This window comes from Gymnodraco acuticeps, unplaced genomic scaffold, assembly GCF_902827175.1.
Source record: "Gymnodraco acuticeps unplaced genomic scaffold, fGymAcu1.1, whole genome shotgun sequence".
NCBI lineage: Eukaryota > Metazoa > Chordata > Actinopteri > Perciformes > Bathydraconidae > Gymnodraco > Gymnodraco acuticeps.
Genome location: NW_022990055.1, coordinates 2,169,487 through 2,191,137, shown reverse-complemented (window position 1 = coordinate 2,191,137; position 21,651 = coordinate 2,169,487).

The following is a 21,651-nucleotide window of genomic DNA, read 5'->3' as shown; positions in this document are numbered from 1 at the left end:
ACTTGCCCGGTTCACTGACGAAGACCTCAGGCGGGCAGAGGACTTCATCAGACTGATGAGGGTTATGTACACGTCCACCCTCTGCGTTTCTTCGGAAAATAACCCGACATCTGGACAGATTCTGCCCATTCTCAAAAAGCTTGAGATGCATTTTACTGTTACTGATGGGGACACAGTATTTGTGTCCAACCTTAAAAAGCAAGTTTGGGGAAATCTGTCAAAGCGTTACCAGGTAAAATAACTGAGGCTATAAAGAAGTTAATGAAGAATACATTAAATAATTATATTCATGACTTAATCCTACATTTTCAATAATTGTGTTCAGAGTGATGAAATAAGGAGCTTTCTGGAAGAGGCTACTGCTTTGGATCCACGCTTCAAACAAAAGATGGACGATAATGCTGCTGTCTGGGACCGGATCAAGGGGAAGTTCCTGGCCAAAAATCTGACCGACTCTGAGAAGGTGAAATGTTATTCATGAACAAATAATGTCTCCTCAATCATTAAAATCTTTGATCATAAATAATGCCAATTGTTATCCGTAGTCAACAGATCTAGACTGTGGAGGAGATGGTGACGAGAACATGGAAGGAATGGAGAGTGAGGCAGAGGAGAATGTAAGTGTATGTTTACAAAAAAAATATATATGCGAGGTTTCTTAATCATGATCTATGCTTTGAATGGAAGTTTCCTTTTGTGTGATATGTTGTTCTTTATTCATTTAGCAAATGCATCCCTTCAAAACCCCCAAAATGACCCCATTGGAGGAGCTGTTTGCTGATGAGGATGCCCAAAAGGTGACACCACAGCAGAATTCCATGTCCATCCAGGACCCGGAAGAGAAGGAGCTGCACATGTACAAGGCTATGCCACGCATAGTTACTTCTGATGACGCTGCGGCCTGGTGGTGGAACATGAGAACAACCTATCCTTGCCTGTCAGACATGGCCTTCTCATATTTATGTGTCCAGGCATCCTCTACACCCAGTGAACGTGTTTTCTCGACTGCTGGTGACACAATCTGTGCTGAACGCTCACGCATACTGTCTGAGAAGGCAGATATGCTTGTTTTCCTCAATAAGAACTGTTTTTAAATGGGGGGGGGTTTCCTTTAAAAGTTAGACTGTTGCTGTGTTGTAGCTTCAGTCACTCAAATAAATGTTGTTTTTTTGGTGAAAGAAGCATGTATCATTTTTTTACCCTGCCCCTCAAAGAATCGGAATTGAGAATCGTTAAGAATCGGAATCGAAAACTAGAATCGGAATCGTGGAAATTCAAACGATACCCAACCCTACTTATCGTAGCTGCACATACAAGATATCGGATTAAAGCTGAGGTTCCACAAATTATTTAGGTATATATATCATCACTGAGTGATCCGAACTCGCGACAGGGGAAGCAAACACAGACATCACAACACGTACCTTTACGTAGCTTTTACGGGAGATCGTCTCACCGTAGCTGTCAATCTGATCAAAAGTCTTGTTCAATGGCATTAAAACGAGAAAAAACGCGGCTGAATCGGTTAATCCATTGGTTGATAATGTTTCTGTGTAAAAAAATTTTTTATTTATAATCCATAATTCCATTTTTATGTAAAAATCGGAGAGTAAAAGTTAGCTGCTAATGGTAGCCACCAGATATTCGCAGCTTCCGGTCTTGGCTATGCGGCAGTATCAAACACACACACATTACCAAATAAGGAGTATGTGGGAGGTCCCTTCAATTCCATTGGCTCTGATGGTTAGAAAGAGATGTCAATCAGCAAAATCGAGCAAGGGGGTCAGAGTTAGGTCAAATCCACCCAAATGACCCCAGAAGTGTTTTTTTTGCTAAATCTCTCTAAAAAGGTAACATTTCACTAGTTTTGCATCAATCTTGATACAGGGTACTTATTATATGTTGTAGTTTGGATTCCTAAAGCTTTTAGTCTACCATCCCATCATTCAAGGGTGGTTTTCACTATAAGTAATTTTCTTTTTTTGGACGGACACAATAATTTAAATTGTTTTACTGTGTTAAATCTGAATTTACTTTAAAATAAAAACATCTATATTGACTCTGACACTTTTACATACAACTCACAGGTGTAACCTTGCTTTGAGAAAAAAAGATTATTAATTTAACCCTTTTAGAAGGGAAGATATGGTCATTTGTTCTGGGAATGTCATTTTCGAGCCTGAGACCTGAAAAACAGGCTCGGGGCTTAACAAGTTAAAGCATGGAGACATGTCACAGTAGAGGCAAAACAATACAATTATGAACTTCAAAAGGGGCATAATAGAATAATTTCCTACCTAAACCTGCAGATGATATGTCAACTAAATTGAAAGGTGAACAAAACTTGAATTCATGAAGTTACTTGTGAACATGACTCCTGCCTCAGTCACATCAGATATTTATTGATTGGCAAACATGGTTGTGGTTGTTTAACAGTGAAAACAACAACTCCAAAGATGCTTTTTCATGACTTGATCAAAGTCCATCTTTTGTGATTGCTTTGACTGGGAACCCCATAGCAGAGCAACTTAAACACTGCATATTGATCTGACACTTATTATATATATACGATTTATATAATAAATATATTTATATATATATAAATTACGACATCTTGTATTTTAGTTACACCCGCTAAACAACAGTGGAGGGTTCGAGAAACAACCGTGTTTGCCGGGTGAACCGCGGCAGAGGTGGGGAGGTTCCAGCCCGGAACCTGCGGGACCCGTGGTGGGACCCTTGAGTCAGACGGTGCGTCTTGGTCATGCTTCATATCGGTCGGCCCGGGAAGGAAGAGACACATAGAGTAGGGGAAGCAGCACACCCTCCCGGCCATCAGAGTCGAACCTGCAGTTCAGAGGAACCGACCGCCAGAGCACCGGCACTAGGCCAGGCCGGTGGCGGCCCTCCGATGGTGGGTCGTGATTGCCGTTCGATCAGTGAGATGAGAGGAGAAACATGCAACACAAATGGTCAAAATCCGTTAATATATGGATGAGTGGGGGGGGGAAACGGCTGGACACAGGCCGTGGGGGGACACCCGCGACCGGGCAGTGTTGCCGGTAGAAGGATCCGGGTGAAATAGCCAAAAAAAGACAAATTAATAGAACCGGGGAAAATAGGGCGAAAAGTGAAAAAAGGCACTCGTGAGGCGGGCAGAGTCCCCTCTCAACTCCCGTTACATTCCGAAAAATTCAACTTTTACGAGAACCAGGCTGCGGGGGTTAAAAGGTAATCACCTCCATGATGAGTCCTTCGGGGGGCGGGGGAAAAAACGTGTTCGTCAGAATCTTCACTTCCTGTACTGAGAGTGGAGGTGTCCTGAGAGTGGAGCCTGCCTCTCGAAAAAGAGGACTAAGTGCATGACTCACCTTGATTGTTTTTATCAAGTGTAGACTGCTATATCCGCAATGATTGAATTCCACATTCTCATTTTGAATGTGTATTATTTTCTCCCTTTTTTTTTTAACCAAACTGAAAAGTAAATGTTCTTTAGATAATGTGATTTTGGTGTCCTTTAAATATTCTTTCTCTAATCCTGACCAATTTTTTGCAAAGAGCATAAAGATCCTGCATAGTTTAAATTGCAACTCCGCTAAGTACCAACTGTGAACCATTTCAGCGTAACTTCCTTTCTGATGCCTGCCTAATGTTATTAACACCAGGACGAACAATAATGGTGTGAGCACTTGGGCAGAGGTCAGTGAGAGCGGGGATGAACTCCAGCAGATATGGGATTTAGCCACCAGACAGACATTAGGGTAATCCATAGGGCATTTCACAGATCTAATTATTTAATGTAATTGTATTTTCACAGAAAAAGGCATTATGAGCTGTTTTCTGAACACTTCTATTAGCAGGTTTGAGTGAGGGTAAATGGGACATGTAACATCTTTAGTGTTTTCTCTGCTGAATTTACAGATTTACACCATGGCTTACTCTGATCCAGGAAGCTTTAGGAGATACTAAGCCATTAGCATAATTTGGGTCATTTTCTTAACTGTTATCACACGTTTAAAAAACCCTTTTGATTAAATTGCAGAGGAGGAACACTCAAGGTTTTCATCAAGAGACAAAGTCCTCGTAGGGTAGAATGTTGGCGTGGATGCTGACCGATCGAACACCAAACTTTTGCCTCTGTTTTCTACCAGTGTTTAACTCTGACTGTGATCCTGTCTCCACAAGAGATTGCTTTGTGCCATGGATGATGCAGTTTTACTAATTAGCAGCTACCTGGGAATTTCTGTAGATGCAATCAAATGTGTCAGTCTTTTACATCGCTGTTATCACTTTCATGGTGATTTAATCATTGCTTGGCCAAAGAATAAAGTTTCCACTGGCACTGATGCTGAGTTTTGTTGCACCAGCAACAAGTTTGATTGACTCTCTTTTTTGGTTAAGCAAGGCATTGACAAATAACCGTGGATATCTGGCATGCCCTAGTCTGCATTGAGGTGAAGATAATAAATCACAACTTGATTTGCCCAATTTTTACCGGTATAAAATAAAAAAGAAGAAGTTTATCTTTCAAGTGCAGTAGCTGACATAACAGGTCTAACCCAAACGCAGAAGGGAGGAGCTTGGAACATAAAATGTATATATATATTAGGGCTGTCAGTCGGTTAAAATATGTAATCGCGATTAATCGCATGATTGTCCATAGTTAATTGGACATAGTTTATTGTTTTATTATTGTACTCCCATTATGTTATTTAATATTGTAGTTACTGCCTGTACAGCACTTTGGTCAACTGAAGGTTGTTTTAAATGTGCTATATAAATAAATAAAGATTGAGATTAATCGCGATTAATTGCAAATTAATCGCACATTTTTGATCTGTTCTAAATGTACCTTAGAGGAATATTTTTCAAGTTTTTAATACTCTTATCAACATATGAGTGGACAAATATGCTTTATGCAAATGTTTATTATCATTTGAACAATGACAAATATTCTCATGAATATTAAACACAACAACCTCGGAACGTCACCTCTCTGGGGGGGAAGGAGCCGGAGCTTGTGCGGGAGGTGGAGCGTTACCAGTTGGATCTGGTTGGGCTCACCTCTACGCACAGCGTCGGCTCTGGAACCTTACTTCTGGATAGGGGTTGGACTCTATTCTTCTCCGGAGTTGCTCAAGGTGTGAGGCACCGGGCGGGTGTGGGGATACTCACAAGTCCCCGGTTAGGTGCTTCGTTGTTGGAGTTTACCCCAGTGGACGAGAGGGTCGCCTCCCTACGCCTGCGGGTTATGGGGGGGAAAACTCTGACTGTTGTGTGTGCTTATGCACCCAACAGCAGTTCAGAGTATACGGCCTTCTTGGAGACCCTGGAAAGAGTCATGTATGGGGCTCCTGAAGGGGACTCTTTAATCTTGCTGGGAGACTTCAACGCACATGTGGGCAATGATGGAGACACTTGGAGGGGCGTGATTGGGAGGAACGGCCCCCCTGATCTGAACCGGAGTGGTGGTTTGTTACTGGACTTCTGTGCTAGTCATGGATTGGCCATAACAAACACCATGTTCGAACATAAGGATGCTCATAAGTGTACGTGGTACCAGAGCACCCTAGGCAGAAGGTCCATGATCGATTTCGTTATCGTATCATCGGACCTGAGGCCGTATGTTTTGGACACTCGGGTAAAGAGAGGGGCGGAGTTGTCAACTGATCACCATCTGGTGGTGAGTTGGGTCGAGTGGCGGGGGAAGCCTCTGGATAGACCTGGTAAGCCCAAACGTGTAGTTCGGGTGAACTGGGAACGTCTGGAGGAGGCCCAAGTTCAGGAGGTCTTCAACTCACACCTCCGGCGGAGCTTTTCGGGCATTCCTGTGGAGGTTGGGGACATTGAACCAGAGTGGTCGGTGTTCAAAGCCTCTATTGCCGAAGCCGCGGCGGGGAGCTGTGGTCTCAAGGTCCTAGGTGCCTCAAGGGGCGGTAACCCTCGAACCTCCTGGTGGACACCGGTGGTCAGGGAAGCCGTCCGACTGAAGAAGGAGGCCTTCAGGGATTTGTTATCCCGGGGGACTCCCGAGGCAGTTGCAAGGTACCGACAGGCCCGAAGGGCAGCAGCCTCATCCGTGGCCGAGGCAAAGTAGCGGGTGTGGGAGAAGTTCGGAGAAGACATGGAGAAGGACTTTCGGGCGGCACCAAAGTTGTTCTGGAAAACTGTCCGACACCTCAGGAGGGGGAAGCAGGGAACCATCCAAGCTGTGTACAGTAAGGATGGGACGTTGTTGACCTCAACTGATGGAGTGTTAGGGGCGTTGGAAGGAACACTTTGAGGAACTCCTGAACCCGACAACTCCGCCCTCTATGTTAGAGGCAGAGCTGGAGTATGACGGGGGATCAACACCAATCTCCCGGGGGGAGGTCACTGAGGTCGTCAAACAACTCCACAGTGGCAAAGCCCCGGGGGTGGATGAGATCCGCCCGGAAATGCTGAAGGCTCTGGGTGTTGAGGGACTGTCATGGTTGACACGTCTCATCAACGTTGCGTGGAAGTCGGAAACAGTACCGAAGGAGTGGCAGACCGGGGTGGTGGTTCCCCTTTTTAAAAAGGGGGATCAGAGGGTGTGTGCCAATTACAGAGGCATCACACTACTCAGCCTCCCCGGGAAAGTTTACTCTAAGGTACTCGAAAGGAGGGTCAGGCCGATTGTCGAACCTCAGATTGAGGAGGAACAATGCGGATTCCGTCCTGGTCGTGGAACGACGGATCAGCTTTTTACTCTCGCAAGGATCCTGGAGGGGGCCTGGGAGTACGCTTATCCGGTCTACATGTGTTTTGTAGACTTGGAGAAGGCGTATGACCGAGTTCCCAGGGAGTTACTGTGGGAGGTGCTGCGGGAGTAAGGGGTGAGGGGGTCTCTACTCAGGGCCATCCAATCTCTGTACTCCCAAAGCGAGAGCTGTGTCCGGGTCCTCGGCAGTAAGTCGGACCCATTTCCGGTGAGGGTTGGCCTCCGCCAGGGCTGCGCTTTGTCACCAATCCTGTTTGTAATATACATGGATCGGATTTCGAGGCGTAGTCATGGGGGAGGGGGTCTGCAGTTCGGTGGACTAAGGATTGCACCACTGCTTTTTGCAGATGATGTGGTTCTAATGGCTTCATCGGTCTGCGACCTTCAGCACTCACTGGATCGGTTCGCAACCGAGTGTGAAGCGGCTGGGATGAGGATCAGCACCTCCAAATCTGAGGCCATGGTTCTCAGCAGGAAACCGATGGACTGTCCACTTCAAGTAGGGAATGAGTCCTTACCGCAAGTGAAGGAGTTCAAGTATCTCGGGGTCTTGTTCTCGAGTGAGGGAACAATGGAGCGTGAGATGGGCCGGAGAATCGGAGCAGCGGGAGCGGTACTGCAGTCGCTTTACCGCACCGTTGTGACGAAAAGGGAGCTGAGCCAGAAGGCAAAGCTCTCTGTCTACCGGGCCATTTTCGTTCCTACCCTCACCTATGGTCATGAAGGATGGGTCATGACCGAAAGAACGAGATTGCGGATACAAGCGGCCGAGATGGGTTTTCTCCGCAGGGTGGCTGGTGTCTCCCTTAGGGATAAGGTGAGAAGTTCGGTCATCAGGGAGGGACTCGGAGTTGAGCCGCTCCTCCTTCGCGTCGAAAGGGAGGTGTTCCAGGCACGTCCAGCTGGGAAGAGACCAAGGGGTAGACCTAGGACCAGGTGGAGGGATTATATCTCTTCGCTGGCCTGGGAGCGCCTTGGGATCCCCCAGTCAGAGCTGGTTGATGTCGCCAGGGAAAAGAAAGTTTGGGGCTCTCTGCTGGAACTGCTACCCCCGCGACCCGACCACGGATAAGCGGGAGAAGATGGATGGATGGATGGACAACCTCTGAACATTAAAAATATCCGCCTCAATTCAACCTGGAACCTCTCTCATACAATAATACAATACAAGTGTGTGTGTGTGTGTGTGTGTGTGTGTGTGTGTGTGTGTGTGTGTGTGTGTGTGTGTGTGTGTGTGTGTGTGTGTGTGTGTGTGTGTGTGTGTGTGTGTGTGTGTGTGTATGTGTATGTGATGGATCGTTGGAGACAAAAAATGCACATGCGTTAATCTCGTTAAAATAATTAGTGGCGTTAATGTTTTTTTGCGTTAACGCGTTTTTAACGGGTGTAACGGTATACGTATTTGTAACGAAATTATTCGGTATGGGCCCTTTGGTTCGGTACACGTGTGCTGTGTACCGAACTAAACGTTAAACGTAAAAAATTGAGAACGTAAACAACTTTTTGGAAGTAATCTCAGGTGCTGCGTCGCAGCGTTCAGTGTAATTTGCTCACATTGGGTTCAACGCGTCATAGAGCGACCAAGTCATTTCATTGGACGAGAGGCATACTATGAGAGCTGGTCACAGGGATGCGTTCAAATTTAGTCAGTAATTTGAGGAACTGTCGAAATGGCGAACGCAGATAAAGTTGAGCTCGAAAATCCTGCAGCATCATTGAAGTCTCCGTTTTGGGAACATTTTGGTTTCACAGTTACGTACAAGGATGACGGACAAAGACAGGTGGACCGAACCAAAGCTGTTTGTCGGCATTGTTCAAATAAAATTGGTTACGCGGCTGGCAATACATCAAACTTGCACTCATTTTAAAAGGCATCACCCGAACGTTAATATCACCGGTACCAAAAGAAAAAAGACTGAAGTGCAAACCCAACTCCCGCTAGTATTTAAGCCTCCAACACTCGCAAAAAGTTCAGACCGAGCCAAAGCTTTTACAAACGCCAAATATCCTTATGTTGCCATGTTAGCAAAGCGCTACCTGGCTGTATCTGCTACCTCTGTCCCTAGCGAGAGGGTGTTCTCCACAGCAGGAGACATTGTTAGTGCCATCAGATCTGCCCTTTCAGCAAGCAATGTGGACAAGTTCATCTTTCTTTAAACAACATGAAAATACAATGACAAGCAAGTCCTAATGTCAAGCTGGCTGCTTAGGTACAGTACAGTTCAAATACAGATTATTTCAGTTCATCGAAAAGCTGTACCTTAATGTTTATTTTATTATATTTTGTATTTATTTGAGTGAATACATTATTCACAGTTTAATAATAATTAAAAACCCCCAAAAAATATATTATGGTTTGTGATCATTTTTTCTGCTGTACCGAAAACGTACCGAACCGTGACCTAAAAACCGAGGTACGCACCGAACATAAATGTTTGTGAACCGTTACACCTCTAATATATATATATTTTATTTTGGTAATTGAGACAGGAAAAGGCAAACCAGGACTTATCGAATAGACAAGACACAGCTGGAGGGTGCAGCCAAAAACACAAGGGCAGCAGGGCGATTACACAACGGATCAGGGCAGGAAATCACAAAACAATGAAGTAAAACTAGACAACACAGGGAGAGAAAACAAGAAACACAAAAACCAAGTTCATGAAAACAGTTTTTTAGTTTAGTTTTAAAATAAAATAAAAAGTGCCATCATTAAAAAAGCAACATCCAGCCTGGAATCCATCAGTACTATGTCCCTCTACAGCACTACAGATACGGTACAGATAGGTGGTAATTACATACTTTGAATTGATTGGATTATTTATATTTATCACTATACAAACATTTGTAAGTATTTACAGTATATTTGCAGTTGTATATTACATATAATTCCAATGGCACAATTGGTAGTAAATAGCGTATGCTTAAAGGGATAGTGGAAATCTGCGAATTTTGGGTTTAACTTATGTATTTTTATTAAAAATAAGCATAATAAACAATTTTTTTTAATTTCATGCGCCTAGTTTCATTTTATTTTCAATTTTACTGCGCCCTCTCAATGAAACGAAATACTTCGGGAATCGTCGGGAATCTTCGGGTGATGACGAGAGCATAGGAAGACGGGCACAAACAATGGCGGACATTCAATAGCATTTGCATGTGAATAGCCGAGTATATTGCCATAAATATGATGATTGATTATCAGTAAAAAATTCTACGTGACACAACGACATTGGAATAACCTTGAGATGCGTTTTTATTCCGTTGAACACAACTTTTGATCACAAATCAAAAAAGGTAAGACGTAATTATTGTAATATTTTTGGAACCGGATGTTGTTTACTTTCTCTTTTCTGGCTGATAGCTATAGGAATTCGAGGTCTTACAGTGATGACATTACATGTGTGGAATCTGTGGAGTCTCAGCTTTAAAATCGTATATCTTGTTTGTGCAGTTAAGATAGTAATAAGGGCATTTCTACCGTGTGTTGTGTGTAAAAAAGCGTTAGCATTGTTTCGCTCAATGCTAATTCAAAGGCTTGGTATTACGCTTGTGTTTTTTCTAGCTAACAATTGTTCTTATTGTCAGTTAGCGGAGTTTCTTACCTTTAAAAGGGTATGAAACATTAATAGTTTCATAAATGTTAAGAAGCCCTGAGACATGTGAGAGAAAAAAAACTGTGGGAGGGGTCCACTGGGGGGACCTTCGGGATTAACTGGTTAACAATTATTAATATTTGTAAAGGCTACAGGTGATCTTAAGATGCGTGAGCTATGCTTAGGGACCTACCAGTCAAGATTATTTGTGCGTAGGGGTGCATCATCTGGCGCCTGGTCCTGGTCATCCTCGCCATTGCCCCATGCCGTGAACCATCACCTCGGGCTCGGGCTCGAACAAATAAGGACGTAATGGTCCATCGTCTGGCTCAATATTGTCACCATCGTCGCTTACTGAACCGGATTCAGATTCAGTTCCTAAAACGACATTTTTCGTAGGAAAGCCGAGAGGATGTTTCTGACTCGCTATCATCACTGGATACCTCGTACAATCCTTCTTCTTTGTCTGGTATATTTGCCCTTCCACGTTCATTCTGCATAGACGCCATGGTTTGTTATCGTATCGTCTTCCTAAGTTTTCGTCACTTCCGGTTTGGCTGAGTCGAACATTTCGTTTCTAAAAAACTTCGGGGAAGCTGCAATAAAGTGCTTCTAACATGCGTAAGGCATTTATTATATTTTTTTAATCAGGTGTGATTGTTTTGGTACGTAATTATGCTTGTATATAAGTTAAAACGAAACTATTTGAGGTTCCATTTCCACTATCCCTTTAATCTGTGTTAGAATTACGTGTCGGAGGAAAATCTCGGACTAGGCTAAATCCGGACCTCCTTCTGAACATTATAATTTATTAACTTTTTACATTACATTACATTTAGCTGACGCTTTTATCCAAAGCGACTTACAATAAGTGCATTAGACCAAGAATATATAAACTTGAGGAAAACAGAATCATATAAGTACATCAGGTTTCATAGAGCCAAAACATTTCAAGTGCTACTCAACTGGCTTTAGATAAGCCAGTCCTTTATTAGTATATAAGCAGGGCTGCACATAACTGGTGCGCAGGTGCGCATGCGCACCTCCGCTAAAAAAAGAGCACCGGGTCATTTGAAAAAAGGCGCATTTGCGTACCAACATTGAGAGAGAGATAGGAAAGAGGGAGAGAGAGAATAGAGAGAAGGGAGAAGAGAAAAGAGAGGAGAGAGAGAGGACATAGAGAGAAGAGAAAAAAGAGAAGAGAGAAGAGAGGAGAGAGAAGAGAAAAGAGAGAAGAGAAAAGAGAGAGGAGAGAGAGAAAGATATTTGCGAGTTGCATATTATGAACTCAGGGTCGGCCCGTAGCACTGGCGTTATAGATGTTCGCCTCGGGCGCCAGATATGTGGAGGCGCTGCGCTGGCAGCTCTGGGAGGGAAAAAAACATTTTCGACCGTTGGGGCTCATCCTAATTTTCGGCCTTGATGTAACAATATTCATAATTAAGTAAATGTAACACCCTTTTCATCCCGGTTACACGTTTCATTTGCCCTGTACGATGGGTGCTGTAAGTGATGAAAATGGGGGATGTTGGCTTATCTGGCACCCGCAGCTCACAGCCAAAATGCGAGTGAGCGTGGGAGCGAGGGAGGGTGCACCGGTTCCGGCGCTGTTGTTATTAGAATCTGGTGCTAGCTGCTCTAACGGATATAAGAAGAAGATGTTTCTACAATGATGTGGAGGGAGAGTCCTCTCCAGTCAGACTGAGGCTGATAACTACAGCTCAGTGAGGTAAAGAACTCTGAGTGTTTAGATAGTTCACTTTAGTCTAAGTTATCTCAGTGGGTCTCAAACGGTTTGATCACAATTTATGTAAACACATATTTCCAAGGCACTCCTTTATATTTATTGGGATAAACAGGTTTGAAATAATTCCAATGTATACTATAGGACAATAAAGCAGACATATCGTTTTAAACTGGAGAGATACAAAAATATGCATAAATAAATAAATGTTAAGGTAAAATAAGATATGAATGAATAACACAAATAAAATAAGTTACATTCATTTGTTATTGGCTATGGTAGGTTATTGGTTATGTTCACATACTTATTTGATTACATCCACTTGTCTAAGATGACAACAGAGACTTTCGACCCAAAACCAGCTGTTGACTTGTGGATGCAAGCAGCTAATCGCAGACTCAACCAGAGAGAAAGAAGTAGGCCTACATCATCAGCTACCATGTCTGACAGAGAGGAAGACAGTGAGGAGAACAGTCAGGAGGGTAGTGATGACAGCTTGTAGGATTACTGGTCGTGCTAATGTTGTCTTGTGTTCACCTCTGCATGTGTGTTCTGTGTTCACCTCACGTGTGTTCAGTGCCGTGTGTCTGGCAAATAAAGTCAAGACCCCCTCAAAAGTTACAGTTTATTTCATTTTAAGGATGAGCACCAAGCAACATCTCCAGGTGCTCCTTTGAGAACCAGGGCAAAAAAGTGATGTGCACCCCTGTATATAAGTGCTATGTTAGTAATTCTTTGTTAGTAATTCTATCGCTCAAAGTCGAGTCGAAAGAGATGAGTTTTCAGTCTGCGCCGGAAGATGTGTAGGCTTTCTGCTGTCCTGATTTCAATGGGGAGCTCATTCCACCATTTTGGAGCCAGGATAGCAAACCAACGTGTTTTTGCTGATGGGAACTTGGGTCCCCCTCGCAGTGCGGGTGCAGCGAGTCGTTTGGCCGATGCAGAGCGGAGTGCACGTGCTGGGGTGTATAGTTTAACCATGTCCTGGATGTAGGAAGGGCCAGATCCATTCACAGCATGGTACGCAAGTACCATTGTCTTGAAGTAGATTCTAGCAGTTACTGGAAGCCAGTGGAGGGAGCGGAGGAGCGGAGTGGTGTGGGAACATTTAGGAAGGTTGAAGACCAGACGAGCCGCTCCATTCTGGATGAGCTGCAGAGGTTGGATGGCACATGCAGGTAGACCAGCCAGGAGGGAGTTGTAGTAGTCTTGGCGTGAGATGACGAGAGCCTGGGCCAGAACCTGCGTCACTTTCTGGGTCAGGAGGGGTCGTATCCTCCTGTTGTTGTAAAGCGTCTATCTGCAGCAGCGGGTTGTAGCAGCGATGTTTGCAGTGAAGGACAGTTTGTTGTCTAGGATCACACCCAGATTCCTTGCAGTCTGAGTTGGGGAAACAACTGAGGTGCCGATGTTGATTGTTAGGTCAAGAGTGGGACAATCTTTTCCCGGTGGGAAAAGCAGTTCAGTCTTGTCAAGGTTGAGCTTGAGGTGGTGAGCAGACATCCACTGAGAGATGTCAGCTAGACAAGCAGAGATGCGTGCAACGACCTGGGTCTCTGAGCGGGGAAAGGACAGAATGAATTGGGTGTCGTCAGCGTAGCAGTGGTATGAAAAACAATGCGGGCTAATGACTGATCCGAGCGAGTTTGTGTACAAGGAGAAGAGGAGGGGACCAAGAACAGAGCCCTGATGAACTTTCTTCGTGATAATGCAATTCTAATGGGTTCTGAAGAAATACACACGTGACCGTAACTCTTTCTGCAGACGTTTGCATTTATACTTCCGTACACGTGCCGTCACATTGAACGCTTCTTGACCTTCACCAAAGTTCACTATCAAGTGAGGGGAGTTTTACCACTGGTCTCTTTCCCAGTTGTAACCTCACAACTCATTAGCTTCAGGCAATGTGAATAATAATTAACCTTAACCTACAAGTGGCCCCTTTGTTCGACCTGACACACATACACAGGCTCAGAGCGAGAGAGTGGGACCCATATACAGACATGCGCACAAGTATTAGCAGCAGAGTCCGCTACTCTTCTCCACATGAAGTTACACACTCATTCAGATGGAAACACTGTTCTGACAGTGTACACACCCTAAAACTTCAAAATATGATAGATATATAGGTAACAGAGTCAATAGACCTTTATATTAAAATAAATAACATAGATATATACTCCTCATGTTGATCAACGTGGATTGTATTTTAAACAGGCAGTGGTTTAGGACCTGTGCTGATACGTTGTAGCAGTGTGCTCATGGAAACACAATGTGAAACAGCACAGTTTGACACATGATCCGTGTCAGCAGCAGGTGAATAACAGCCATGATGGTCTATCTCTGCATGATTGTTCTGAATCTTGGGCCTCTGTTTGACTACACCACTAGTCTTGCCCCCTTGTTGAAACAACGTGTTGGGGATACATCGTTATCTGCACCAGCAATGTCGCCGAATGCCAAGCATTTCGGCCATGGTCGGCATGTTGTCTATAGTTCGTTCGTCTGGCACTCCTGGCAGACTCTCTCAAACACAAAAAGGGGACTAAAAACTAAAAGAGGAGAGTGTCGGGCTGTTGGCTGTGCTGTGTCTCTTGCAGGGGCGGATCTAGACAAATATTCATGGGGTGGCAAGAGGGTGGCAGGAGATTTTGAGGGGTGGCATCCCCTGACAGAAGTATATGCTGATTTAAATCGCAATCATATCAATCAATTAGGGGTGTAACTGTACACGTACCCGTACTGAAATTATTCGATACGGGCCCTTCGGTTCGCTACACGTGTGTACCGAACGAATATAGCGTTAAACGTAAAAATATTGAGAACATGAACAACTTTCTGGAAGTAATCTCAGGTATATATCATAGAGCGACCAAGTAATTTCATTGGACGAGAGGCATACTATGAGAGCTGGTCACAGGGATGCGTTCAAATGTAGTCAGTAATTTGAGGAACTGTCGAAATGGCGAACGCAGATAAAGTTGAGCTGAAAATCCTCCAGCATCATTGAAGTCTCCGGTTTGGGAACATTTTGGTTTCACAGTTACGTACAAGGATGACGGACAAAGACAGGTGGACCGAACCAAAGCTGTTTGTCGGTATTGTTCAACTAACATTGGTTACGCGGCTGGCAATACATCACACTCATTTGAAAAGGCATCACCCGAATGTGAATATCACCGGTACCAAAAGAAAAAAGACTGAAGTGCAAACCCAACTCCCACTAGCATGTAAGCCTCCACCACTCGCAAAGAGTTCAGACCGAGCCAAAGCTATTACAAACGCCAAATATCCTTATGTTGCCATGCTAGCAAAGCGCTACCTGGCTGTGCTACCTCTGTCCCTAGAGAGGGTGTTCTCCACATCAGGAGACATTGTTAGTGCCAGCAGATCTGCCATTTCAGCAAGCAATGTGGACAAGTTAATCTTTCTTTAAACAACATGAAAATACAATGACAAGCAAGTCCTAATGTCAAGCTGGCTGCTTAGGTACTAGTACAGTTCAAATACAGATTATTTCAGTTCATCGAAATGCTGCACCTTAATGTTTATTTTACTATATGTTGTATTTATTTGAATACATTAGTCACAGTTTAATAATAATTAAAAAAATGTTTTTAATGTTTTGTGATCATTTTTTCTGCTGTACCGAAAACGTACCGAACCGAACCGTGACCTACAAACGAGGTACGTACCGAACCGAAATGTTTGTGAACCGTTACACCCCTACAATCAATGTTAACTTGGAAAGCCACAATATTAATATTTTAACTCAATCACATATACACAAAGCCTTACATATAAGGTGGCAGATGTAATTTAATGAATTTTAACTGAACAATAACTGAATGAGTTTGTCTCACTCTTAGACCAGCAGGGGTACCAAATCTATGCAGACTGCTGCAATAAGTACATTAATTAACTGTCTCATCGATGTTTGTCTGAATGAATATGATACTATTAACAATCATATTATTCCTATCAGCTGTATAAATAAATAATAAATAATAATAAATAATAATAATAATAGATTTAATTTGTTAGCGCTTTTACAGGTGCTCAAAGACGCTTTACAGATATAGTGAAGAACTGTTATGATTCACATATTCATTTATTATTGAATAAACTATATTTATTTTTTGGAGGAGTTAATGATGAATGTTCATCAAGATGCTTGCTCACCCTCCTTCAAATTTGAAAAACAAGTAATTATATCATTATTGATATACAGTTACAACCTTGACTTTACATCAGAAAGAACAAACATTAAAGAAGTGACTAACTGCATCAGTTAGGGTTAAAAAACGTGTATTCAGATAAAACATCGCTGCAGTTATTATCCAGTGGAAGGTCCTTACCTACTGGCCTAGTTCAATCAAAGTGGTTACTTTCTGTTGGCTGGGCAGTGTAGTTTTACACACCGTCTTATTTTACTTTTTCAGGACTTAAAATTGTTTTTTGGGGGCAGACCCCCACAAAGAAAAAAAAATATATACGCATACAAGGTCATCATCTTAACAGTTTGTTATTCTCATCGAGTCATCCGTGAGCAGAGCATCAAGTTGGCATGTCTATTACAGCTGAATGCGGCGATTCCTATTTTGTTCAGCAAAACGCCTCACAAACTTATTAAGATCAACAGCTTTAGTGCGTTTTGATTCAATGCTGAGTACAGCCAAACTTGACATTCTCTTCTCTGTCAGTGTAGACCGCAAATACCTCATTCCTTCAGTCTACTTGAGTCCGAAAGGCTTCTCGTTTTGCGCCGTCCCGTTCAAATGAATTCGCCACCAATCATATTTCCACTCTCGCGCCAGGACCGGGGGAGGGGTTACATGACGTGAATCTTGTGCTGCATTCACTTGCACTCGGACATTAGAGACTTTCTCTCATAAATGTCCGATGAGCAACAACTTTTCTTTCAAAACAAAGATGCCAACTGGGGTGGCAGCTGGGGTGGCAAGCCTATTGTTTAGGGTGGCAGTTGCCACCCCATGCCACCCCGGTAGATCCGCCCCTGGTCTCTTGCTCTCGGGAGATGTCCACCCGTGTCCGGGTCCCGGCTTCAGTTCCATCGACTGGATTAAAAAGATCGATGTATCCATAGATCTCTTCATTTTGCTCTCTAAGTGCACCAGATTGATGCTTTTAACTTCAATATTTAAAAAAATATCTTCCCGGGGGAGCAGGCCCCCGGACCCCCCTATGTTAGGTCCACTCCCCACTTATAAAAATAGTACTTTACTCCTGCTTACACCTATATGCCGCGGGTTGATTATCGAGCCTTCATTGTAACAGTCGCGGGTACACTGTGTATTTGCGTGGGGATTGTTGCAGTAGAAAATAGCGACCGGGACATTAATGGGAAACCCTACATGTTTGAGCACCCTCTATGAAATGTCAAGCTACCCCACAGCACCCCCAAAAGAAATATCTGGCGCCGCCACTGAGCCTGCAACCCTGTTTTGAAGAAATGTGCAGTGCAAAACAGGCTCATTGCAGCCACTAATGCTGTAATAAGACACACTTTGCCAAATATCAGCATTTTCTTTCTTTTCATTTTTTTGCACAGATTGCAAAGTGGCAAAGTATTATAACTTATTGTTCTAGCAAAGGGATTGCACAATTATATTTATTTTTTTGAGCACACAGACTTATGGACCATTGTTTTATTATCACTGTTCTAGCAAAGTGATTTTTTTATTTTCTCACGTTCATATTGATGTATTTTATTAAATGTTAACTAGGCCCATTACGTGACTATTTGTGTTGGGGGGGCCTGACTTTTTTTTTCTCCAAAGGGGGGGCCTGACAGAAAAAGTGTGAGAACCACTGCTCTAATGCATTGGACAATGTTCAACACTGGCTGAACAACATTTGCTTACAGTTCAACGTAAAAAAAACAGTATGCATGATACTCAGTAAACGACCAGTCAAAATCGAAGGATTCAACCTATTTTTAAACGGAGCAGAAATAGAACTAGTCTCCCACTTCAAGTATCTTGGAGTCATACTGGACTTGAACTTGACTTTTAAGAAACAGATCAAGAAAGTATCCAACACTATTAAATTCAACTTGCAAAATGTTAAACAAATCAGAGCCTTCTTAACTGTCAATGCTGCAAAGTCATACCTCCACTGTATGATTCTATCCCACATTGAATACTGTTTTACAAACTGGTCGTTTGCTTGTGCCACAAACCTGAAGCCAATAGAACAGCTGTACAAGAGAGCTATCAAGGTGTTTGACAGAAAGCCTTATTCATACCACCACTGTACCATCCTTGAAAAACACAATTTCTTGAGTTTTGACAATTTTAAGTATTTTAAAAGTATGTGCTTTTTTTTATAAATGTTTACATGGACTGCCCCCCCCCCCCTCCCTTAGGGGAATGCATCCACAAAAAACACACTGGACGCTGCACTAGGTCAGAAACTAGAGGAGACTGTGAAGTCCACCGTAGACGGACCACTTTTGGACAAAATGTACTTTCCATTAAAGGCAGCTCATTGTGGAATAGCCTACGAACTGAGATATGGGATTGTCCCACTCTCAATAGTTTTAAAGGTCAACTCAAAGAATGGTTGAGAAACAAACAGACGTGCAATCACCGCTAAATGCACTTTAATACAGGGGTATCTCCTCTTGCACTTTAGGCAAGGCAAGGCAAGTTTATTTATATAGCACCTTTTCAGCATGCGACAATTCAAAGTGCTTTACAAAATATAAACATTTAAGAATGTAGCTGTGTGGTAAATACTTGTGTGTGCTGCTCTTGCTCTTTTGCAATTTTTGCATATCATGTGTTTGTTTTTGCTATGTGTATAATTGTCATTTTCTTAAATTTTGTATGTGAGGGACTGTGGATGGAAATTAGCTCCAAGCTAAAAATCCGGCATATTTACACTATTTGCATTTTTTTGTTTAAAGTGTTCATTAATGTGCATTGTCCCTGCTAAATAAACGATTAAATGAAAATGAAAAAAATGATCAAGAGAGTAGCATAATGGTGATTGTCCGTCACCAGTTGAATGGGTAACATTGATGAAAATGTCATCCAATCAACCGCAGTGAAGTGTCAGAGCGATGATAAAAGGCTGGGTCAAATAATCGAAAACAACCGGACTGAACTACATAATCATTTCAATTTCAATTTCGAGATTTTAGCTGGCTAGTTTAATGCTTCAATCTGGTGCACTTTGAGCAAACATTACTAGAGGCTAGATCAGGGGTGGGGAACCTCCGGCCCCCGGGCCGTATACGGCCCGCGAGACCATTTGGTATGGCCCTCGAGGTAATTTATAAACACACGCAAAAAAGAAAAAAATTAAAGAAATCTAGACCGCAAAATAATTAAACAAGCGAGTGCCTGTTTTTCCTGGCAACGGTCATGGTCCTTGAACACAACACAAGCCTAACGTGTCATCACGTATATGGTATATGTCTATATGCAATTCTGACGGAGAAAACCAGAACGCCACTTCAAAAAATTGCAGTACCCATAAGTCCGTACCTATGGTCCGTACACATGCTGTAGTTTTTGCGTGGCTGTGTCTTTAGTTGTAAGCCCAGTGGCGATCTGTTCATCTGTCATTCTGATCATACAGTCAATAACTTTGCTGTTATTAGCATATGGTTAGCTAGCTATGCTAACAAATATAAGAAGCTTTTTCTCCAACCAGTGAGGTAAAGGCACATCTTTATATGATCATTATAGTTATCAAAAAACAAGAGAATAAAGTAAACAGGTATAAAATACTATATGACAGTAACAAAAAGTTGTTATTAATAAACAAGAATACAGTTTGAAAGGGGAGTGGTTTGTAAAATATCCATAAAGAAAAAGTAAATCTGCTTCCAGTAGGCTACTGTTTCAAATGGGTGTTGAGAGATGTTTCCATAGATCTCTTCATTTTGCTCTCAAAGTGCACCAGAGTGATGCTTTCAACTTCAATATTTAAAAAAAAACCGCCCTAGAGGTTAGGTCCCCCCCACTTAAATCATGTTCACATGGATAGGAAATTAAATACATTTGCACACATCTTGTGTCCATATCTTTCTGTTTTGGTGGTCATGCCACAACCATGCACGTGAATGCATGCGCGAGTCATGGCAAGATATCTGGATTAAGAGGTTGCTTTTTCTTTGCACAGCATGAAAGAAAGGCCAAATGAATGGGCTGTGATTTTTAAGCAGAGGTCAATAATTTGTACGGCCCTCGGAGGATGTTGAAGAAATTGAAATGGCCCTTGAAAGGAAAAAGGTTCCCCACCCCTGGGCTAGATCTAGGGCAGGGATGGGCAACTTGGATGGTGGTGGGGGCCGCATATTCACTTGGAACACACACACTCACAAATTCCATGTTTTGTATGTAATTATTAACAAATATACTAAGTCTGACATCTTCATTCTTTCTGCGGTTTATTCCACTCACGTGCACGCGCCCACCTGCTGCTTCCTTTACTGGAGTTACAGCGGGGCGCCGAGTGTGAGACAGTGTTCTCTCCTCTGAGGATGAGCAAGAAGCAGCATACGCTTTGCCAAGCTGCGACTTCTCCTCATCCACGTGACCGAGGAAATTGATCCAAAGAGCCCTTCCGTAGACACGGGGGCTGGGCAGAGGTTCTCTGCCCAGCCTGCTGCCTGTGGGAGCAGATGGGCTGCCAGGCTCTCATCACGGGGGGGGGGCACGCCGGGACACGCTGTGTCCGTGCGGCCCTGCACCCTGAGGCTTCCCACCATACCAGCCACTGGAGCCTTCGCCTTCAGTGGCTGTCGCCACGACGCCTCCACACACTGCCAGATATCTGGCAACGGGGGCGAAACGAAGGCTGGCTGCGCCGAGCGGACCGGGCCGTAGAAGCCCTGGCAGAGGCGGCTCATCAGTTTCGGCAGCAGTGGTGGGGGGAGCGGTAGCCCTACACCAATGGTCGCCAACCAGTCGATCGAGTGTGGTGGGGTAGATCGCGGACCGTTAAAAAAAAAAAGTAACAAAAGAAAGAAAAAGAAAAGAAAAATAATAATGTTTGAAAAATACGTTTTAGATGTAAACCTATCATCCACCACCCCGTTAGCAGGTGCCACTTGATTGACGTATATTTGAGACACCTCAATAATATAATACATTAACCGTGCTTTACGTGAACCTCATCATGACACAAGAGAGGACGGCAGGACTGCAATTTCCCGTGTTCAGTGAATGCAACAGAGGCAAGTCACCAGACCAATCAGAGAGTTGCATGGAAATACACGTGTGCTTGTGTCATTCAAGCTCGGTTCTGTGTGTGTGTGGCAATAGCGCATTTAGTGTGATAGAGGGGAGAGAAGGGGACCGGGTGCTAGCGGGGACGGTGATGTTAGCATCTGGTTAGCTAGCTGCACTAACGGACATAAGGAGCTGTGTCCACAACAAGCTAGAGGAGAGTCCTCCCCTGTCAGACTGAGGGGCTCAGGTGAGCTAAAGGACTCTTGAGTGTTTAGAACGGTTTTGTCACAAATTATTCAAAAGATTATTTCCACGGTACACCTTCATATGATCATTATAGTTATACAAACAATAAGAGAATAA